General features: G+C 35.2%; 1 protein-coding gene and 1 non-coding gene across 3 annotated transcripts in view; both read right to left on the reverse strand.

The window, feature by feature from the left end:
• Positions 1–20,256, reverse strand: part of EPHA3 (EPH receptor A3) — a 347,739-nt gene that overhangs the window by 276,484 nt on the left and 50,999 nt on the right. The window lies entirely within an intron of this gene.
• Positions 7,356–7,459, reverse strand: LOC118617951. Its single transcript, XR_004956907.1, has one exon. It is a non-coding gene; the product is annotated as a U6 spliceosomal RNA (small nuclear RNA).

Below are 20,256 nucleotides of genomic sequence, written 5' to 3' on the forward strand. Positions count from 1 at the left end.
CTGAACCACAACCAAGGCTGGAATTGAACCTGCGACTCTTTGGTCCACAGGCCTGTGCTCTAGGCTGAGCCAAGCCAGTCAAGGCTGTCTTCAAAATTTTTTTTAAATGTATTTGGCTTCATCTTCTTCTGAGGTGATTATTATTTTACTAACAAATAGATCTATTTGAATGTCTGTTTTCTCAAAAATTTCAATCTGTGTACAAAACTGATGTATATAGCACAGTATATAATCGCTGCCTATTGCTGTAAGAAAAAAAATTTTTCAGTAGAAATCTGAAGAGTCATCGTTCATTTATTTAATGTCTCTGCTCTAATTTCTCAGGCTGTAATCTCCTCAGGACTCTCCTGTGTACTTCCAAACACTCACTTCAGTTTGAGAACAAGGCAGGCATCCAATGACTACATGTACATTTACTGAAAGTCTAAAAATAATAAACTTCAGTATAAACAAAAACAGGTAAGTTAAGGAAGTAGTTTAAATAATAAAACTAGGAGATTATTTTAATGTTTGTCAAACATAAATTGTTTGATTATAACATAGGAACACTTATGTTTAAATAAAAAAGAAGCACTTTCAAAACTGTAAAAATAAATTTTAATTGCTTATTATACGTTACAGAATATGGACAATATTTCATGTAAAGTGGTTAACCGTTCACTTGATTTGTCTACATCTCAAAGGCTGTGAAAAGATGTCTTTTTTTTTTAACTCTGAAAAATATTTTAGCTCCTCCTATATGAGTAAGTCTTAGCAAACTAGACAAATTGAATTTGCTGGACTATTTCCCTATGCATTTAACTTACAAAAAAAAAAAAATTGTTTTTCTTTCATGCAATGTACAGGTTTACCACCTCAGAGTTTCATGGAAATAAGTCTTTTGTGTGTGTGTGTGTGTGTGTGTGTGTGTGTGTGTGTGAAAAATAATGACAGAGAAAAATAAATGACAAAGCTGGAGCTGAGGAATCTTGGAAGCAGTCCAGTGTTTTATCAGCTGCACCACAAGGCAAGTAAACCTGAATCTTGCCTGGCCTTGCAATGCTACTAAACTGCAGCTTTTTATATTCTGATTTTTTGCATATTTGAACAAACTCTCCTCAGTTTAATATGCCGATTACTGTAAAATAAGCATAATGTCAAAACAGCATTTGACCCAAAGCATCATAAAGCTGGGGCTTCCTAAACAGTGCTCCTGTCGCATGTCAGTCAGTGAATATACACACTGTAAATGTAAGGGCATGGTCTCATCTTTCTCTTTGGGGAATTAAGTATATAGCTTTGAAAATCAAGAGTAACTAACCCCTGATTCAGTTTATGGTAGAGTAGAAAACTTACTGAAGAAAGAAACATTTGGTTTAGAATTGTATAAATGACAATGTCTAAACATTTTACATTCAAGACTGATGTCTCCAAGATATTTTTGAAATATGGAAGGAAAGGAGGGCTTTAATGGAAATCATTATCTGAGTGCACAGCTATTTGGATATCTTATAATTAGTATATTGTACATTTGTGGATTTTTAGGAAAGAAATCATTCACTCTGTCCTAGAAAATCACAAAAACAAAAGAACAGGTTCTCCAAACATCAACTGCACAACATTGTTGTAACTTTTCTAGTCTTTGATAACAGAAAATGATAGGAATAAACAAACCACATTTGAGCTCTATCCTTGCATATTCAGACATTCAAATTACTTAGCCTGTAAATCTCAGGGTATTAAAAAAAAAAAAAAAAACTGCTCTCAGCGAGACACTGATTTCATGCTGTGACAGGCTCAAAAATGAAAACAACTACACACATGAGAGGGTTTTCCACCAAACCGCAGCACTAAGCACAAATGAAACCCTGCTGGGAACATGTAGCTACAAGTGTGAGTATGTTTGACTTGGTAACACCCGTTTGTGACTCTATGTGTTAATAGAAAAAGTCAAAAAGGAGCTAGACAAGGAATTCATTGTCCACATTTTTTGAAGATCTTTTTTTTCCCTTTGTAGTAGAGTTTTAAAATATTGGCAACATTTGAACCTAACACTTAGCATTGGCTGTCTTCACTACAGCTAACCACATAGTTCCCTGCTCTGCCCCACCAGTGACCTCAATCCAAACAAAGATGAGAGAAGATTCAAACTTTACCCTTTTACATTCCCCTTGGACTAGTCTGGACCAACGATCATTAGGGCCTTCAGTATATATCACAGTTTCTTTCTTCTTAGAAACTGAAGTATGCGTTCTATTATTTCAGAAGTAAAATCAGATTATCAGAAATAATCTCAGATGCTCATTCTTAAAACTCCCCCTTCTTTTTCCTTAATTAGACCTATTTAGAAGCCCTTCTCTGATAACCTTGTCTACACCCCCCCACCCCATGATAATTGAAAAGAAAAAATCAGATATAGAAATCATAATCAAACAAGGAAAAATATTAGTAAAAGACATATTAGTCCCCCAAGTCATTTCCTTCTCTGATATCATTTCACAACATTATTAGCAAAACATGAAAATGTACATGAAATAATTCAACATTGGAAGAAATCACAAATACATTTTCTAAAATAGTTAGCAGAAATTACATTCATCAAGATAAAAACATGAAAATGCAAATCAATATTAAAATAAAATATAAGTAATATATTTATATTCCTTGATTTTAGAAAAACATCACACACTAATAATACATTACCCCTATCATAGTTTATATACCATACATATTTATTGACTATTTTCTCATGGTATGATATATCATGACCAACTGCAATAACATTTTTACTTTAAACATACAGGAAAGGTTTTAGTCTCAAGATTCAGATGCTATTGATAACTAGCAACTGATATAAAAATGTATCCTTTATTTTTCTTTACTTATCTACAAAAATATAACATTAGATTCCTCTTCATCGCAGCAAATGGAAGTTAAAATTTTCAAAGTGCTTTTAAAAATGTGCATCCTTTAAACTGGAACAGTCATAAAAATATTAATAATTTAAATATTAAATTACATTATTCAGAAAGAATAAACAATACCTAAAACACAAAAAAATCCTTGAAATGGATTTTTCAATGCGTCCAAATAACTAATACAAAATCTGTCCTAATCCACAAACTTTATAGATAATGCGCCATGCATTGTAATAAATAGTGGATTCATAGGGGCCATTATTTCCCAAGGTCTAAAAGTTCAGAACAAAACTTTCTTTCAAAATAGTTGGTGTGCCTTTGAAATGACACATGATTCCAGTGACAGATTTTCAATTCTAATTCTTAAATCAATTATAATATGTTTTAAATCCTATGTTCTTTAACAACATTCTGTTTATATGTTATTCCCATCTTTCTACAAATGAAAAAGAAAACCATATAGAAATCAAACACATTTATAAATTGTAATAAATATTTAAAAATTAATTGAAAAATTCATACATATAAAAGCTATATGTCCCTTTGGATAATAAGCCCTCAAAATATTGTTCACTCCTAATTCACACTATTTTATGAATCATAATTTTAAAGAAACTGCACCTTAAAGTGGATTAATAGAATTGTTGTTCTCAATATTTCAGTACTATCCATAGACATGCTGAAGTGTCAATAGTAAAATTTAAAATAGAAATAGAAATATACTTGAGTAAATGGATAATACAGTCCATCTCTTAGAATGTTTTCCAATATTTTAGTTCCTTTTGGAGATATTGCTTCCATTATCTTTAAAACTTATTATATTTTGCTTTGCTCTTTGTGGAAAATTTTGGGTATAATAAATTAGTCAATCAATATTTACTTGAGCGATGCACTATCTAAAAAGGAGAGAGAGAAAATAAGTCAGGAAAAAGAGGGTGGAAGAAAAGGATATACACTAAGCACCAAAAAACAAGGACTACAAATATAAAACATTTTCAGTACTACCGCCTGGGCCACACTTTCATTACCAGAGGAAGACGTACAGGTCCTCTGGTGAAATAGTGCATTTAATTCACAACCACTAATTTGACTAACACTTGAATATTTGCGGTTTTATTTACATTTTCTGTCATTTTGAGTGGCTTTTCAAAATCCTTTGTAACAAACCAATTCTTAAATCTAACTGATAATTTCAAAAACATGGACAAAATGGAAATCTAGAGGAGAAATAGAGAGAGGTAACCTTCGCATCTGCAGTGGACTGTCAACCTGTGACAGTCTTGGAAGCTGTTGACTGAAATCTTACCAGTGGGGAAGAGAATATCAGATTGAAAGAGAGAAGGCAGATGTACGAGAGATAAATCTTTTTTTATTGTTTGAGTTCCAACATAGACAGGCAGTCCGAGGCATCAGCCTCACAGTCCCACGGAAGCCCCGGGGACTCCAGCACTCAGTTGTCACAGCACACCAAGCCAAGCACAACACCCAGAGTGTCTCCTGCAGACCTGCAGCTGAGAACTGCTGTCAGGAGCTGGCTTGCATTCTGCACAGTCTTCGAGGCAAAAGTGTTTGCTAAGATATGGAATCAGACATACAAAGAAAAGTGACTCTTCAAATCTTTAGAAAAGTTACAAATGATTTGGGGACGTGGTAGACCTGAGACACATGTACACACATCAGCCCTTTCTGCTATGCCACATGTAGGCAAGTGTTTTGATTATGCAAATTATTCATCAGTGTCTAGAAAAATCTTGTATTGTATGCTATATGTGTCTGGTGTCTGTGTTGTGTGTGTGTTTGTTGTTGCATGAGTGTCTGAAACACTCAAAAATTGTCTTTATTTTAATTTTCATAGAAAATTGAAACTATTTTTAAAGTGATCTTTGAATTTATTTCCCTCAATTCATTTTTTCATAGTATATTGCAGATAAATTCCAATTCACATAAAATTCCAACAATGAAAAATATTTTATCCATTTATTTATGTACTTATAATTAAGTACATTTATGAAACTCCCTGTTCTGAGTAATCTTTAGAGCAGCTAATATTTGTCAAGAGTTTTACAAATTAGTGTCACATACAATTCTGTGAGATGGGTATTATTACTCTCATTCTACAAATTAATCGACTGAGAGTTAAGTGACTAGGACAAGAATATAGAATATAAGTAAAAAAAGTTATCTCCAAGTCAAGTTTTTTACTAGAACACCCATAATTTTTTAACTGTGCTATGCTACGGATATACAAAAAGTGGAATGTATTGAGATTTTCATCACCAACACAGAAATGGAATAAGAAAATACTAGAATATTTTGTTTCTGTATTCGAATATTAAAATTACCTCTCAAAACCAATGTGAAACTTGCATGTAAAATAAAAAGGAAGTTACACTCCAGATAGAATCGGTTGGAGATGGTGGTGGCCGAAACAAACAAAAAACTTAAAAAACAACAAGGTAGAGTGACCTAGTCAGAAGGAGAAATTCAGTCCTGAGAACAGAATGGTCTAACTCTCCTCCTCCTCCTCCTCCTCCTTTTTCTCTTCCTCTTCCTTGTCTTCCTCCTCATCTTTTGCCTCTGACTTCCTTTTCTTTACACCAGGAATTTCAGAATATAAGAGACATAATAGAATCACAGGCATGGTTCTGAAACCAAAAGAAAGTTTTTAGATAACAAACTTCCCTTTAAGAAAAATATTATAACTAAATTGTAGGAATCAAATACTTAAAATGGAATAATTGTGCAAACTAATATTTATCAATAGTTATTTTAAAACCCCATCAGAAGAAAACAAAAGATTTTACCTATTTATTAAAAAACCTTAAAAAGATAATATTTCAACACAGTTCAAAATACACCTCACATTATATATATACGTATCCCTATTCCTGTGTTTTCGTTTTTAAAAATGATGAGCTTTTAAAAATCACCAGAAATTACACTGCACCTGTAAATCACAACTTTAAATGAATAGTTGAAAGTTGTCAAGAACTTGTACTTGGAACAGATCTTGTAATATGAGCAAGGCTGGTATAAAATATATCATAAAATATTGACACTTTTCCAAGGTAAAGTGGTGCCAAATTTTCCTGGAGCAAATTGTACTTGTAAACACCAATCATTTTTACAACACTTTAAATTATCAAGTGCTGGCACTTGTGACCCAATTTGTTTAAGCATTATTTTATATCACATCAAATAAAAAGGGTATATTTTCAAAGTCAACATTCTATTGCCAAATACAACCAACTTTTGTTTATTTCTTCAGGTGAAAGGTTCAGGGTCAAATAAAAAATGCAGTCACTATTTTTTCCCTTTACAAAACCTATTGTCATCACATTCTCAAAGCTTGGTTTAATTAAAACGGAATTGCATAGGGCCAGAGCATGTTATTACTGTATACACCTAGTTCAATTGAGACAAACAAACTCATATCGGAAAATGCTCTCATGGCTTTTTCTTTTGCAAATGCCATTGTCAAATTTACAAAGGTTCATTTGATTTTTTTAAAAATAAAGAACCAAAAAAATCTTATAATTTTTGACATTTGAATCAATTGACTAGTGTAAGTTCTTTACAGACTCCCTGCCTTTACAAAGTATTACCACCTCCCTACATATCATACTCTGATATTTGTTTCATGATTTCACCTGATGCTTAGGAAAGAAAGGAAGAATAACTTTTTATCAAGATGCATGTTTCCACGACTTTGGCTCCAGCTTATAATTTAAAAATTAAGGGTAATGATAAATTCTGATTTACATTCAAGACAGGAATTCTTAGGGGAAAAAAATGACAGACTTTCTAGAATACAATAAAAATATACCCTCTCCAATCAATCTTTCCATAACTTACCCTCTGAAGTGATGTGCAAATTATGTAAGTGCACATGCTGTTTATAAATGGATTAAAAAGACCAACCCAAACACAGTCCAGATGATTTTATTGTATATAACTGAAAATAATCATATTCCCCTAATAAAAACAATAACAAATATTCATAATACCACACCATGCCTTGGTCAGTTCTATTCAGATTTCTTCCTGATTATGAAGAAAATTCACACAGTAAAGATAGATTTTATTATCTATATTTTTTCACTGTGTGAATTTATGGGAACACGTAGGGTCAAAGAGAAGATAACCCAGCACTGAGCCTCCTTGACATTTAGTGAGCAACTTTCACCAACAGATAATTTACATAATTTTGTGCACTTATCAAATTAAACAATTCATTTCAATTAACAACTCATCTCTGTAAGTCATGTTTCTTACATAGTATTCTTCTGGAGTTTGTTCTCTGTAATAGCTGGATACTTTTTTCTTGCTTCTACCCCCAGGTTCAATTCTGTTTCCCCAAAACATACACTCAAAATACACACGAGGACACCTGAGAAGAAGGTGCCGCCAGACTGCCGGTGCTTACCACAGGTATTTTCTGTTTATTTTATTTTCTTAAAACCTATGGAAGGCTTCACAAATGTGCGTGTCACCCTTGCACAGGGGCTGTGCTAGTCTTCTCTGTGTCGTTCCACTTGTGCACGTGCTGCCGAAGCGAGCACTGCCACAGGCATTTTAAAGTCCTCTGTGTATTATTGAACATTGTTTAGCCAGTATTTAAGGGATCATCTATTTTTCTTAAATTGTGACACTATATTATTTTTATATGGTTTAAAACTAACCAATATGGGTTTAAACCTCAACAATTGCCTAAGATATGCTTATTTTTTCTATTTTTTAATTGCAAATATTGTATTTTTATTTCTGTGAAATGACTTAATGCTATGATTTTTCAGAATTTTATTGTGAAAACAATAATAAGAGCTATTGTTATCCAAATCACTTCCCAAGGTAGCTCTCATTGCTTTCCAGACAAGAGAGCTGAGGCTCAGAAAGGCTTAGCAAGTTCCCCAGGGCCACAGAGCTATGCATGGCAAAGAACCAGGATTCAAATCTGGACCTGTGTGTCTGTAAAGTTCCCGCTCTTAAGGACCTATGGGTATTATGTTGGCCATGCTTATTTTAGAGGCAGTCTGAATGAGAGTCATTAACAAACTACTCTGGGAACAATATAATTAGGCTGATCGAAAAGTAAGCAGGGGCAGTGCTCATGACCGGGTTTGAACACAGCTTTTCTCTCTCTAGTCATGCAGCTTCAAAGGATGGCAAAGTTTACTTTTAGGATTGATTTCACACAGCTAAGGAAAACTCATAATTTAACAATAAACACACAAATAACACATTGTACTTGTTCCTATGTAGTTTTTTTTCTTTCTTCAGAATATATTGTATTGGTTATAAAATAAAACTGCTTGAGTTGGAAAAAAACCCCACAAAACATAATATGATCAAATAAGCCTGAATTTACTCTCAGTGGACTTGACAGGTGACTAATCTGCTGTGAGAAGTTTAAAGCATTATATCATTGAAGATTTATTGCTTTCCAAGTGCAGATATAGAAAATTCATTTCTGGCCTTTGGACTTTTCTAAATTAATTTACATCTCTAGAACAACTGTGCCAAGAAATGTTCTATATGAAAAATGAAAAACAAATACAAATGAGGTTCATCCATCATTAAATTTAATACTGATACGTCTATAGTCATAGTTCATATGATATAGCACTTGATTATGAAATGTAATAAATGTATGAAATGTAAAATTGCAAAGACTACACACAACTAATTGCATCACTTTTTATCAGTGAATATGGTTATATTATATTTATATCTATCTATATACATATGAAACATTTTTTGTATTCTTAATGCTCTGTACTTTGTATAATTTAAAAACATTTATAATAGCCTCCCTTCATTAACACTTTTTAATTTGTGAAAATGACTCAAAACCCTGAATCAATTTATAATCCCAAGATCAGGTCAACTATGGTCATTAAGAAAATCTAAAATGCCTCAAAATATTGTTTTATAGTATTTTCCTTTGTTTTCAGTACAAAGACAGAAGAAAGGAAGAGAATTTTATACCGATCACAGCACATAATTACACAGTAATTGATGTCCTATCTTTATGAACAATATGGAATAGTCCAACCTTCTGGGTAAAATATTAATGATCAATCATTTTCATTTTATCATTATTGTTTCATATAAAATCAGTCCAGTGACAGAAAATATTTTATTCCTCCTACAGTTATTTTTTCTCCCGGTAATTTTGCATACATATTATTGTAAATGCTTCCAATGGATCAAATTGAGTGACCAATAGAAAGGTTAAGTTGAAGTAAGAGAAAGCAATGCAACTAATTAATATGTCAGGGGAGTAGAGCCCCAGCCAAAAGAGTTAATGAAGCTTGCTAAGGACACATGTGGGCCTTTTGTAACGCAGGCCTAACTGTACAGCCTCGTTAGGTTACACTGTCTGTCAGTTACTGGCCAGTTGGCCACCACCTGGCTGCTTAGGCCAGTCTTTCTGCCATCCCAGCAGCCTTCTTCCCAGCTCTCAATGGCAAGCTGCTGCCACTAAACATCTAGAAGCCTCTGACAAGGTTTGGTCACACAATGGGCTCCTGACATGTGAATGAAGGGCCAGGGCGACACTCTGAATGGGGAAGATTTTCCCCATTTAAACTCAGTGTTCACAACACTCATAAAAGAAAAAGCCCATCCTTGGTGTCAGGCCATTAACATTTATAACAATATGCTAATAACCTTCTAGATTACTTTCAGTTTCCAAGGACATTTAAATACATGAATTGATGGCTTCCAACTTACAGGAGGTGGTAGGAGAGGAAGGGCAGTTGGTTAGGGAGGAGGAAGAAACAAAAAGGCAAACGGGAGAAATTGCAAACTATCTCAACAGAAAACTTATTTATAATGCCTTCCGCCCAAACAGAGGGCTTCTGTCTGTGGAAAGACTGTAGTCAGGTTCACACACGACGCCCCAGGAAGTATCAGCAATGATATGCACGTCTCCTCGAGGCTCCGGATTCAACTGTTTTAAGTGCAGCCACCGACCCTTTGTGATCGCTCTCAGCCGCCCCTCAGAGGCGCCATAGCGCTCCAGGTGGAGCTTTGAACTTCTGCGCTAACACCAGACCTGTTATTTTATTTTATTTTTTTTTACCATTTTGAAAAATCATATCACAAGATAAAATATGACATTGTGGAAGCAGACCCTCCTGACGTTGTACCCTGAAACAATTAAGAAATTAATGAATAACCATGAATAAAGTGTAAAAGATGTTTTATTCCTCATTATTTTATCGTTTGTCATTTTCTCAGAACAAAACGAATGGGAGATGCAGTTCGTAATAATATGTTTCACCACATTCATTCAACATAAGCCTCAAAATTAAGTATCAATTTGTGTTATCCTAAGAAAAAACCCTATCCTATACACCACCTGCTACATTGTATGTCAGAATTCATTGCTTCTGCCTTGAAGAAAGACAGCAACTCTTTCTTTAGTGTTGATTAGTTATTCAGTCAATTTGAAAAATTACTGCTCCCATAGATTTCAACATTGGGCTGTTGCCATGAAAATGAATCTGCCGACTTCCAAGGAGAAGACTTAGCATATGAAAAAATATGATGTGCTTATTTTAAATTCTGACACAAGGAACTTAACAGAAGTAGGTGAGCCTCTCGTACAACATTTCACTTTATTTTACTGAGTAAACTCTTCCTTCTTTTTATAGCTTTTCAAACAACTCTCATAAATTTGGAGCATCAAATTCTGCAAGTAGTGCTGAGGCTAATTTGTACCAACCTGCAAATATGTGCCCATGAGCTGATGCTAAACAGAACCCCTTCTTGTAGAGTCAAACCTGTTGAAAGTTTTTCTTCCCTTATGCAGCCGAGCAAACATATCAGAATATAATTCTTGAAACATGGTTATGAAAAGTAAACATTTGCATTTTACGCCGTAAACAAGTTAAATTTTAATGACAAGTGAACTACTGAACCTAATTCTAGGTAATAGTAACTAATATAACAATACATGTGTGTGTTCATATATTATTTTAGAATGGATCTTTTATTATAATTGAGATGGAGAATTTACAGCACTTGTGCTAGGATCTCACTGTCTACCCTCTTGCCCTGTCCTCAGTAGGGAGTTGTCACAGGAGACGCAGGAGGAACACAGAAGACCCCAGTTCTTATGCAGCAGCTCCTTGGACACACTTTACCCAAAGTGTGTGTATTTAAGGTCAGGGGAGTGCTCACTGCCAAGCATTGCTGTTCTGTTCCTATCAAGATGGGGAGTCCAAGCAAGGTGCCCTTGAAGGTTGGCTCTGGTATAATCCAAGGCAATAAATAGCGTATGAGGAAAATAAAACAAAGTCAGGTATCTCCATGTATAACTTTAGTGATTAAATGTTCCTTTGTGAGACTGTAATCTCAATATTTGAGTTTGCTGACTTTCAAAATCCCTCATTTGACTCTTTTTCTATCACCACCAGTAACTTTACAGGATACTCTAACAAAGTCCTTCAGAAAAAGGAGACTCTGTGTTACAATTTCTATCAGAAAATGTGAATCAAAAACCAAAGTTAAGGTTACAAAGTGGTATTTACATCCCAGTAAAATTGAAGCTGTGTTATATTTGGGTTTTAAACCAAAACATAAAAAATAAAATGGCAAGAGAACTAATTGAGAGACCTCTTTTTTGATGGCCATGTGACCCTGCAAGAACAGCAGTTTCAAGTTCAGAGACACAGCATTCTGCCATATGTGATATCGGATAATACATATAATTAAAAACTGTATGGTCACATGTTTCTTTTTCCTCTTCATTTAGGGTAAGTGTTACATAAAATAATTCAAATACTTAGCTATATTTTATTTTCAGATTATTTAAGATTGTAGTTTATCCTATATATAAAAATAAGATCATTTAAAGAGTTTTGTCATGGTGGAAAGTAATAAAACATAAAATAACTGGATTAGACATAACATTTCAGAAGTATAGTTAATATGCAAGCATTGCATATAATATACATAATATTAAGACATATTTTCTACCATGTATACAGTGTATGTCAGAAAAAAATTATGGTGCTTTTACTGCAAGTTTGGATGCCTTAATAAACTATTTTAAAACAGAGAAAATTAGCAGAGTGATAAAATTCAACTAGTATAGATTTCTAAGTTTGTCTAGAAATTCTGATTTTTTTATACTTTTAAAGTACTTTATGGTTTTGGAAGAAGGAAATCGAATTTTGCATTCAGATGACTTAAATGGACTGAAGCTTTTTCACCTAAACAAAGATTGTCTGGCTGTTTGTCCAAACCTCTGTCTAAGAGGCAATTGTTGTCTCCAGACAGAGACAGTTGTTGGTGTTTTTCTACTGAAAAGTGTGAATGTATTGTGTTCCTGAGTATTTCCTTCATTCAGAAAACAGCTTTATATAATTGATGGACAATGAATTAGAAAGATCTCTGAGGCTCCTTTTTTAAAATTTCTCTAATTCTATCTTCTGATGGTGTATAAGAATTACTCAGCAGTTCTATTTCAACAAATTTATATATTATAATCATTAAAATTTATTTTATGTATTATACAAAAAGGTTTCTTTCTTTAAAATTAATTTATTTGTTTTTGTTACAGGTGTTTCTCCTTTTTTCCCCACTGATTCCCCCCTCCCCCTCCCTCTCTGCCCTTTCCCCAGCTTTGTTGTCCATGTCCATTGTTCATGCACACATGTATGTAAGTTCTGTGGTTTATCTCTCCCCCACTACCCCCTCTTCTGGGGATTGTCAGTCTGTACCCCACTTCCACATCTCTGGCAGTAATAATTCAGCATGTAGCTAAATATCTGTTTTGTTTTTACTTTCTAAAATAATTGTGTAGAAAGAAGTTACTAAGTATTCTTATGTATTAATTATTTAAAATCTCTAATTCAAAAAGCATTGCATTTAGTTCATTATCAGTACATTTTTACTTAACTATAGTTTTGATCTAATATACTAAACTCTGAAAGACATTCCATGACATTAAAATTTAAAGGAAGTTTCTTTAACTACTGTGAAATTATATTTAGTTTATATTTTCTATAGTTTCAACTCTCAACATGAAGCATGCAAAAATTAGGTATAAATAAATAAAGAATTTACATGTTTTATAACAATAAATGTTCATTTTTTATTTTGGTTTGTTGTGGATTTTTTTGGTTTGTTTTTAATTATAGTCTGTTTTAATGATTGAGGTCTTTAGAGAATGACTTAAGAAACAACCTCTGAAAATCACACAACACATACAACATACAAATACAAAACCCACAAAATTTCTACTTTCAGACATCCAACAACAAAATACCCTAGTTGCCAAAGTTATCTGCTTCCTATCAAGACCCATGTTTGGCACAAGAAGTATTCAATTCATTCATCATTGTCAATGCACTAGTACACTAATTATTTCAAATTGTTTCCTCAGCCAGAGGTCTAGGACAAATCAGGCAAGCCAAAAATAGCAGTTATGAATAATTATGCATAATTTACCTCAAGGCCTGGGTCGGTCTATCATTAAAACTTTTACTTGCCACACTGTGATCTCTACTAATTTCAAACTTTAAAATTAGTTCAAGGTTGTCTTTTTATCCAGTGCCAACCTCAAACCCTCTTCCTAGTGACTTTCTAGTACTTTGAAAACTTCAAATAAAATGTCATCAGAATATTATAAAGAATATATATATTAAATGACAGATGGAAATTAGTGCAGAAGGTATTGCTCCCACCTTTTGCATGTTCAAATATGTTCATAAATGGTATAAAGGTAGGGGTTAGAAGTCAAAATATGGCAATGACCTAGCTTTCAGAATTCCATCCTATTGCAAAGGGAAGAAAGAGCTTTAGTAACATGCAAATATTTCCCTTCATGTCAAGTTAGTCCTCAATCACTATACTTTCTTAAGGTAGGGACCCTTAATATTCTGCTATTCATTGGAAAACCCACAGTGCACTTTGACTTTCACTTTCATTTAAAGTAAAAACTGAGACATACGTATCTTTCACCACTGATGTCAGGATTCCTAATAACTACAAATATCTCCAACTATGCAGCTAGTATAATACTCAAAATCATGGCAATGCATTTTAATTTCTATTTATTCTTTGTGGTGTGATTTTTCCCCACAGAGGGAGAATGTTCTGGTCACATGTCTCCATTATCCTTATTTCTCCCCCTTACCCTGTACTTGTTGTATTTTGTGGTTATGATTTTTCTTTTTTAAATAAGAAGAAAAATCATTAATTATAGAAAAAAATAAGTGTGAGCTTTTAAATGATCTGTCCTTGAGTTTTCCCACTTTGCTACACTTTAGCCTTTTGTTTCTTTTTAAAACCCTTGGGATTTTAGGCCATGAAGACATAGATCACTAAAGTGCTATTCTCTTGAATTATTTTCTTTGTGGAAAATAAAAGATGCTCCATTTCACCTCAGACACATTTTGAGGAGAAATGGACCAATTGGCAGGAATGTTTTTCCTGGCTATGACCTGTCCGGTAAATGCCCACTCCACCTCTTTTTAATAATAAATACATCATACTTGTTGGATTCCTGGATTTGTGTTCTTACGCTGCTTGTTAAGTTACGCTCTCAGAGAATCACCCACTCAAGGCCAGGTCAATTCACTCAAAGCATGAGTTGCAACTGGGTCCTTTCTGAATCTCATCCCAAAACACTTTCAACTTCCTGATGAAACTCACCTTAGAAACTGGTGACAAGCCATTGTTTCCAAGAAGCAAAGAAAAAGAAGGAGCGCAAATCAAGGAAATCGATTAAGTTGGGGAAGAAAAGGAGACAGCCTACAGATAAAAGAATTTGTCTTGAACAATCCAAAAATCTCTGACGTTTTTATTGTTGATGTTTTCTTTTTCATGAAAAAGAACCTTGTAATACAGCTGCTATAATGGTACCAGAGTGAAAATCGGGAAACAGCAGTTATTATACCTTAAATGACTGTGTCATTTCAAGAGTGACAGGCATATCCTATAGCTGTCTGGCTTCCAAGTGTGCCTCGGTTACTTTAAGAAAAAATGTATTGCACATGTGTTTATGCTGAAGGGAGGGTACATGTGCTGGGTGTATTTTGTTTTTGCTCTCAGAAATCTTATAACTTAGTGAATAATAAAAGAATGGATCATCATAAATAATTACAAATTGTGACAAATTATATGAGGGAGAAGATAAGGGAAAAAATAGCGATGACAATGATGGTTGCTAAGCCTCATTCAGACAGCGGATCGGGGACTGCCTGACACGTCAGCCTAGAACTTGGCCTGCAGGGTGATGAGCTGGAGATCTGCCGGTGAAGAACCAGGATCTAAGTGAAACACTGAGCTTTCATTCTTCCCCTTTGCTATTCGTTAAGCTTTGGACACGTTACTTAATCTCCCTGGTGTCAATTTCATCGTCTGCAAAATGAAAATGATAGTATCTGAAACCACAGGGTGAACTGCATTTGAAAGGCCAGGAAAAGTGTTCTGGGAAAAGGAAAACGCAGGACTGTGAGCAGTGCTTCTGAGACACGGAAAGCCGGCCAGAGTGAGCACAGCTACTCGGACAGGCACGAAGTTCGAGAGCAGGGAGAGTCCTGTTGCCCACGGGCTAGTCATCCTCGGGAAGGATTTTTTTTTTTTCTTCATCTGTGTTATTTTTTTTAAGAGGAAAGGTTTTTTGTTTGTTTTTAAAATAACTTATTTATTTTTGTTACAGATGTTTCTCCTTTTTCCTCCACTGATACCACCTCCCCCACCTTCGCCGCCCTGTCCCCAGCTTTGTTGTCCATGTCCATTGTTCATGCATACATGCATATAAGTTCTGTGGTTTATCTCTCCCCCACCACCCCGTCTTCTGGGGATTGTCAGTCTGTACCCCACTTCCACATCTCTGGGACTACCTCGTTCCTTAGACTGTTATGTTCATTATATTCCACAAATAAGTGAGATCATATGAAACTTGTCTTTCTCTGCTTGGCTTGTTTCACTTAGGATAATACTCCCCAGGTCCCTCCATGTCATCTCAAAGGATAAGAGATCTTTCTTTCTTACAGCTGCGTAGTACTCCATTGTGTATATGTACCACTGCTTTGTTATCCATTCGTCTACTGATGGACACTTGGGCTGTTTCCAGATCTTAGCTATTGTAAATAGTGCTGCTATGAACATGGGGGTACATATATTCTTTCTGATTGGTGTTTCAGGCTATTTAGGGTATATTCCTAGAAGTGGGATCACTGGGTCAACTGGTAGTTCAATTTTTAATTTTTTGAGGTTGGGAGAGCATAATTGCCAATCATAGATCAGAAAAGGGGTTAATTTCCAATATATAGAGTGCTCATACAAATCAACGAAAGGTAGACAAAGAACCCAATTAAAAAATGGGCAGAGAAACTAGACACCTCTCCAAACAGGACATACAAATGGCTAAGAGACATATAAAGAAATGTTCAACATCACTAATCATCAGAGAAATGCAAATTAAAACAACAAGGAGGTATGGCATCCATCAACAAATCATCAAACAAGTGTTGGCAAGGGTGTGGAGAAAAGGGGATTCTAGTCCACTGCTGGTGGGAATACAGACTGGTGCAGCCACTATGGAAAACACTATGGTGTTACCTTGGGAAAGATTTTGTTTGTAGTGCAAAAAAAGCAGATGTTTTTTTTTGCTCTTCCATCAGGAGGACGTGTTTGTAAGTGTCCAGGACAATGGAAGGTAGAAAGAGACCCTGTTCTTTTTTTTTAAAGTAATAACATTAACAATTAAGCAGAGGATTAAGATAAAATATATAGTTTAAACAGATCACTTTGACAGCAATATGGAGATTTTAAAGGGGAAAGGCAACAGGAAGAACAGTGACATTTTTCACAGACACTTGAGAACAATTGAGAGATGATGGGCCGAGCTATGGAGGCAGCGTTGGGGATGGGGAAAAAAAAATCTAACCAATTTAAAATGTGTTTGCATTACACTGCATTTATTTTTAAAAACATTTATATAAAAATGATTATTTTTTGGAAAAGATTTTGTATGTTTTTTGGAAAAGATTTTGTATGTTGTAATACACATTGGTCACATTGCATGCTATGATATTTTATTTTCTTTCTGAAGATCATTTTTTGAGGATTAGGTGAGGCACAGCCAATTGTCTTATTCTTAAAGGAGGGCTCTTTGCTGTCTCCTCTGCTTTCCCACTGTAGCTGGGAAGAACACTGGGTTGGCTTTTCTCATAGATCCAGTGTGATTCTTTAGGATGTTAAATCAGAATCACTTGCAGAATGTCCTGTGTTATTCTGTTTTATGTTTTTAATCCTTTACTGATTGGAATTAGAAGTGACAGAAAGATAAGAAGCCCCTGCAATCTTTAAAAGCCAAGTTTCTAACGTAGTTTCTAAGGTATAACTATATGAGAACCCCAAATCAGCACTACCAATGGTCTCTGCAATTGTGTAAGTGAAATTCTATTTAAAGCATTCTGATTATCATCACTATATTCCTTTTATAACTATGGTCATCAAGTCCCTGAGACATACTCCATGGCCATTCTGCTGGGTGTTGCGAGGCATTAGCACACCAGCACACAGTCTATTAGCACTAATTTGATGCTCCCAGGAGATCCAATGGGAAGAAAAGCACAGGCTTTCATTGAATAATCTGGAGAGCATTTCTTTTGCCTACTTAATTTTATTTTTCTAGGAAAGAAAAGTATCATAAAGGCATAGAGAATTTTGTGCTGAAAAATTTCTGATAGCTCAGAGGAAGTCAGCAAAAACTAATGGGATCACCCCCCAAGAGAGAGTATGGGTGAAAGCAGACCCAGTGGGCAAGAAAAGCTGTGAATGACAAGAATCGGGAAGGGTCAGGTAGGGGATGAGTTCTGGAAAATGTCCCCTGACAAAGATTTCCCAGTTGATTTAAGCAATGGCATATATGATGCAAAAGTTCCTTGAAATCTTTTTAGGCTGTCTGGTGTTTCCATGCATCTCTAGATCAGTTACTTTCCTCTGCTCTTTCTGTCTGAAATGTTACCTCTGTCTGAACAATTCAACATGATCACTGGATTAATTTGAGTTGTTTCTATTCCCTTGTTTGGTGCATTTAACTTATTTTTCCACCCACACCAGGCACTGTCTGATGCCCAAGATCCCATTCTTTTACTCACCTCAAAGAGAGAACACTTTATTTTAGCATGTGTTTGCATGTGTCTCCCCTCCCCAGTCCATCACTTGGGATGAAAATTTGAGGACTGTCCTAGCAAATGACTCTGATTTGTTCAGGAATATTGCATGTTATTATCTACCACATAGCTGTAGTAGAGACACAAAGCTCATGCCAGAAACTAAAACAGTGGGAGTCTCCAAAATCCCAAGAAAAAAGTTCAGATACACACAACTGTATCCATCTAGGGCATTTGGAGTTTCATTTCATCTTTCAACAGAAGTACAGTAGTCCCTCCATATACATGGGTTTTGTATCATCGGCTTTCACCAACAGCTGATCAAATTATATATATTTAAAAGTTATACTGTTGCTGGCATGAACTATGTAGTTAGGCCTAAGTGGTTACATTTATTGAACAGGTACAGACTTTTTATGTAATTATTCCCAAAATAATACAGTAAAACGACTATTTATATGGCACTTACATTGTATTAAGCATTATAAGTAATCTAGAGATTATTTAAAGTATACAGGAGGATGTGTGTAAGATACATGAAAATACTATGTCAGTATATAAGTGACTTGAACATCTGTGAATTTGGTATCCATGAAGGTTCTGGAACAAATCTCCATGGATACTGAGGGATAGATGTATATATTACAGGGTAAATGAACTCACAAAATTTCTACATATAACTCATAAGAATAAAACACATATATGCCATGATAACACTATAATCTAATCTAATCTAATAATATAATAACAGGGATAGCTTAATGAATCAGCAGCCATATAAAAGAAATGTTCTGGGAAAGTTTTCCTATCTTATACCTGTCTCTGCTCTGCCTCCAAAAAAATCAAAGTATTATACTTGAATCTGAAAGATAATCAATTTACTATTATTATTTGTTGTTATCCCTTAAAAATACAAATCATCATTGTTGAATGCTCACTATTCACCATGCACTGAGCTAAACTATATAAAATAACCCACTCAGTTTGTGTGGTGGCCCCATGAATTAGGGCTCATCATCTCCGTGTTATAGATGGAGAAGCTGCAGCTTAGCTTGCATTAGAAACAGTGGCAGGAGTCAAGTTTAGGTCTACTTGGTTCCAAAGCTATAATGACTTGACTTTGGCTCATTTATTGTTCTCATGGTAAAATGAACTATCTCTGGGAAATCTAAGCTTTAACTCTTTATAATTTAGTGTAAATAATGTTTGTTGAGTGACTGTGTTGACACATGGGACTGACACTGCAACTCACACTTAGGTACCTCTTCACTGAAGGACTTGTGTAGGCAGCCAGCATTGTTCAGCCCCTTCTGAGGTCACCTCTGTTGCAGAGAGCAGCCAGGCTGGAGCCGATGCCCCTCCCGGGTGCCACAGCCAGTGACTGGTCATGCAGGAATAAAGAGGCCTGGCCATCTCTGCCTAATTCAAGATCATTCTAAAAGACCATTTCAGGTCTGCACTCTGGGGTGGCCCGAGACCCCCACTGGTCCTGTGTCTCACTCCTGCTGCCTTCTCCTCCTTTCCAAAGCTATGCTATTCAGGTACCTTTGAATAAATGTTCAGCATGCTAAACTCAGAGGCTGGGTCCAGGGAAACCCAACTCACAGGGAAGGAAAACGAGGAAGAGCTGGACACATGGTTTCTGGGCAAGGGAAGAGTAAGGAGAACAGCACTGAAGAAAGCTACATTGCACAACATGAGAACTCGAGTCATAAAAACTTATGTTCTCCAGTTCATTGTGTTTGGTTCTGCATCAAATGCCCAGTAGCTTAAAATGTTATTTCTACAGTATTTTTTTAAATTTTGTGGTTTATTTTTCTAATCTAATTTCTCCCACATATGACATGTTCATTTATTTACTCAAATTTTCCCATATCTACAATGAACAACTCCTAGGATTTGACATACCCTAACATGCCTCAGGCATATACCTGTTGTCCCCATTTTAATCTAAGTAGTACCCCTTTTAGTCTCAAGCATTCTTTCAGGGATGATAAGTATGTACTCATCTAACTAACTTTTGAAAATGGATAGATCACGACTTCCGGTCAAGATGGTGGGGTAGGTAAACGCGGTATCGCGTCCTCCCACAACCACATCAAAGTTACTACTAAACTACAGAACAACCATCATTCAAAACCAGCTGAAATCAAGCTGAATGGAAGTCCTACAACTACGGAATTAAAGCAGCAGCCACATCGAGACTGGTAGGAGGG

The sequence above is a fragment of the Molossus molossus genome, unplaced genomic scaffold (assembly GCF_014108415.1).
Source record: "Molossus molossus isolate mMolMol1 unplaced genomic scaffold, mMolMol1.p scaffold_m16_p_5, whole genome shotgun sequence".
Taxonomy (NCBI): domain Eukaryota; kingdom Metazoa; phylum Chordata; class Mammalia; order Chiroptera; family Molossidae; genus Molossus; species Molossus molossus.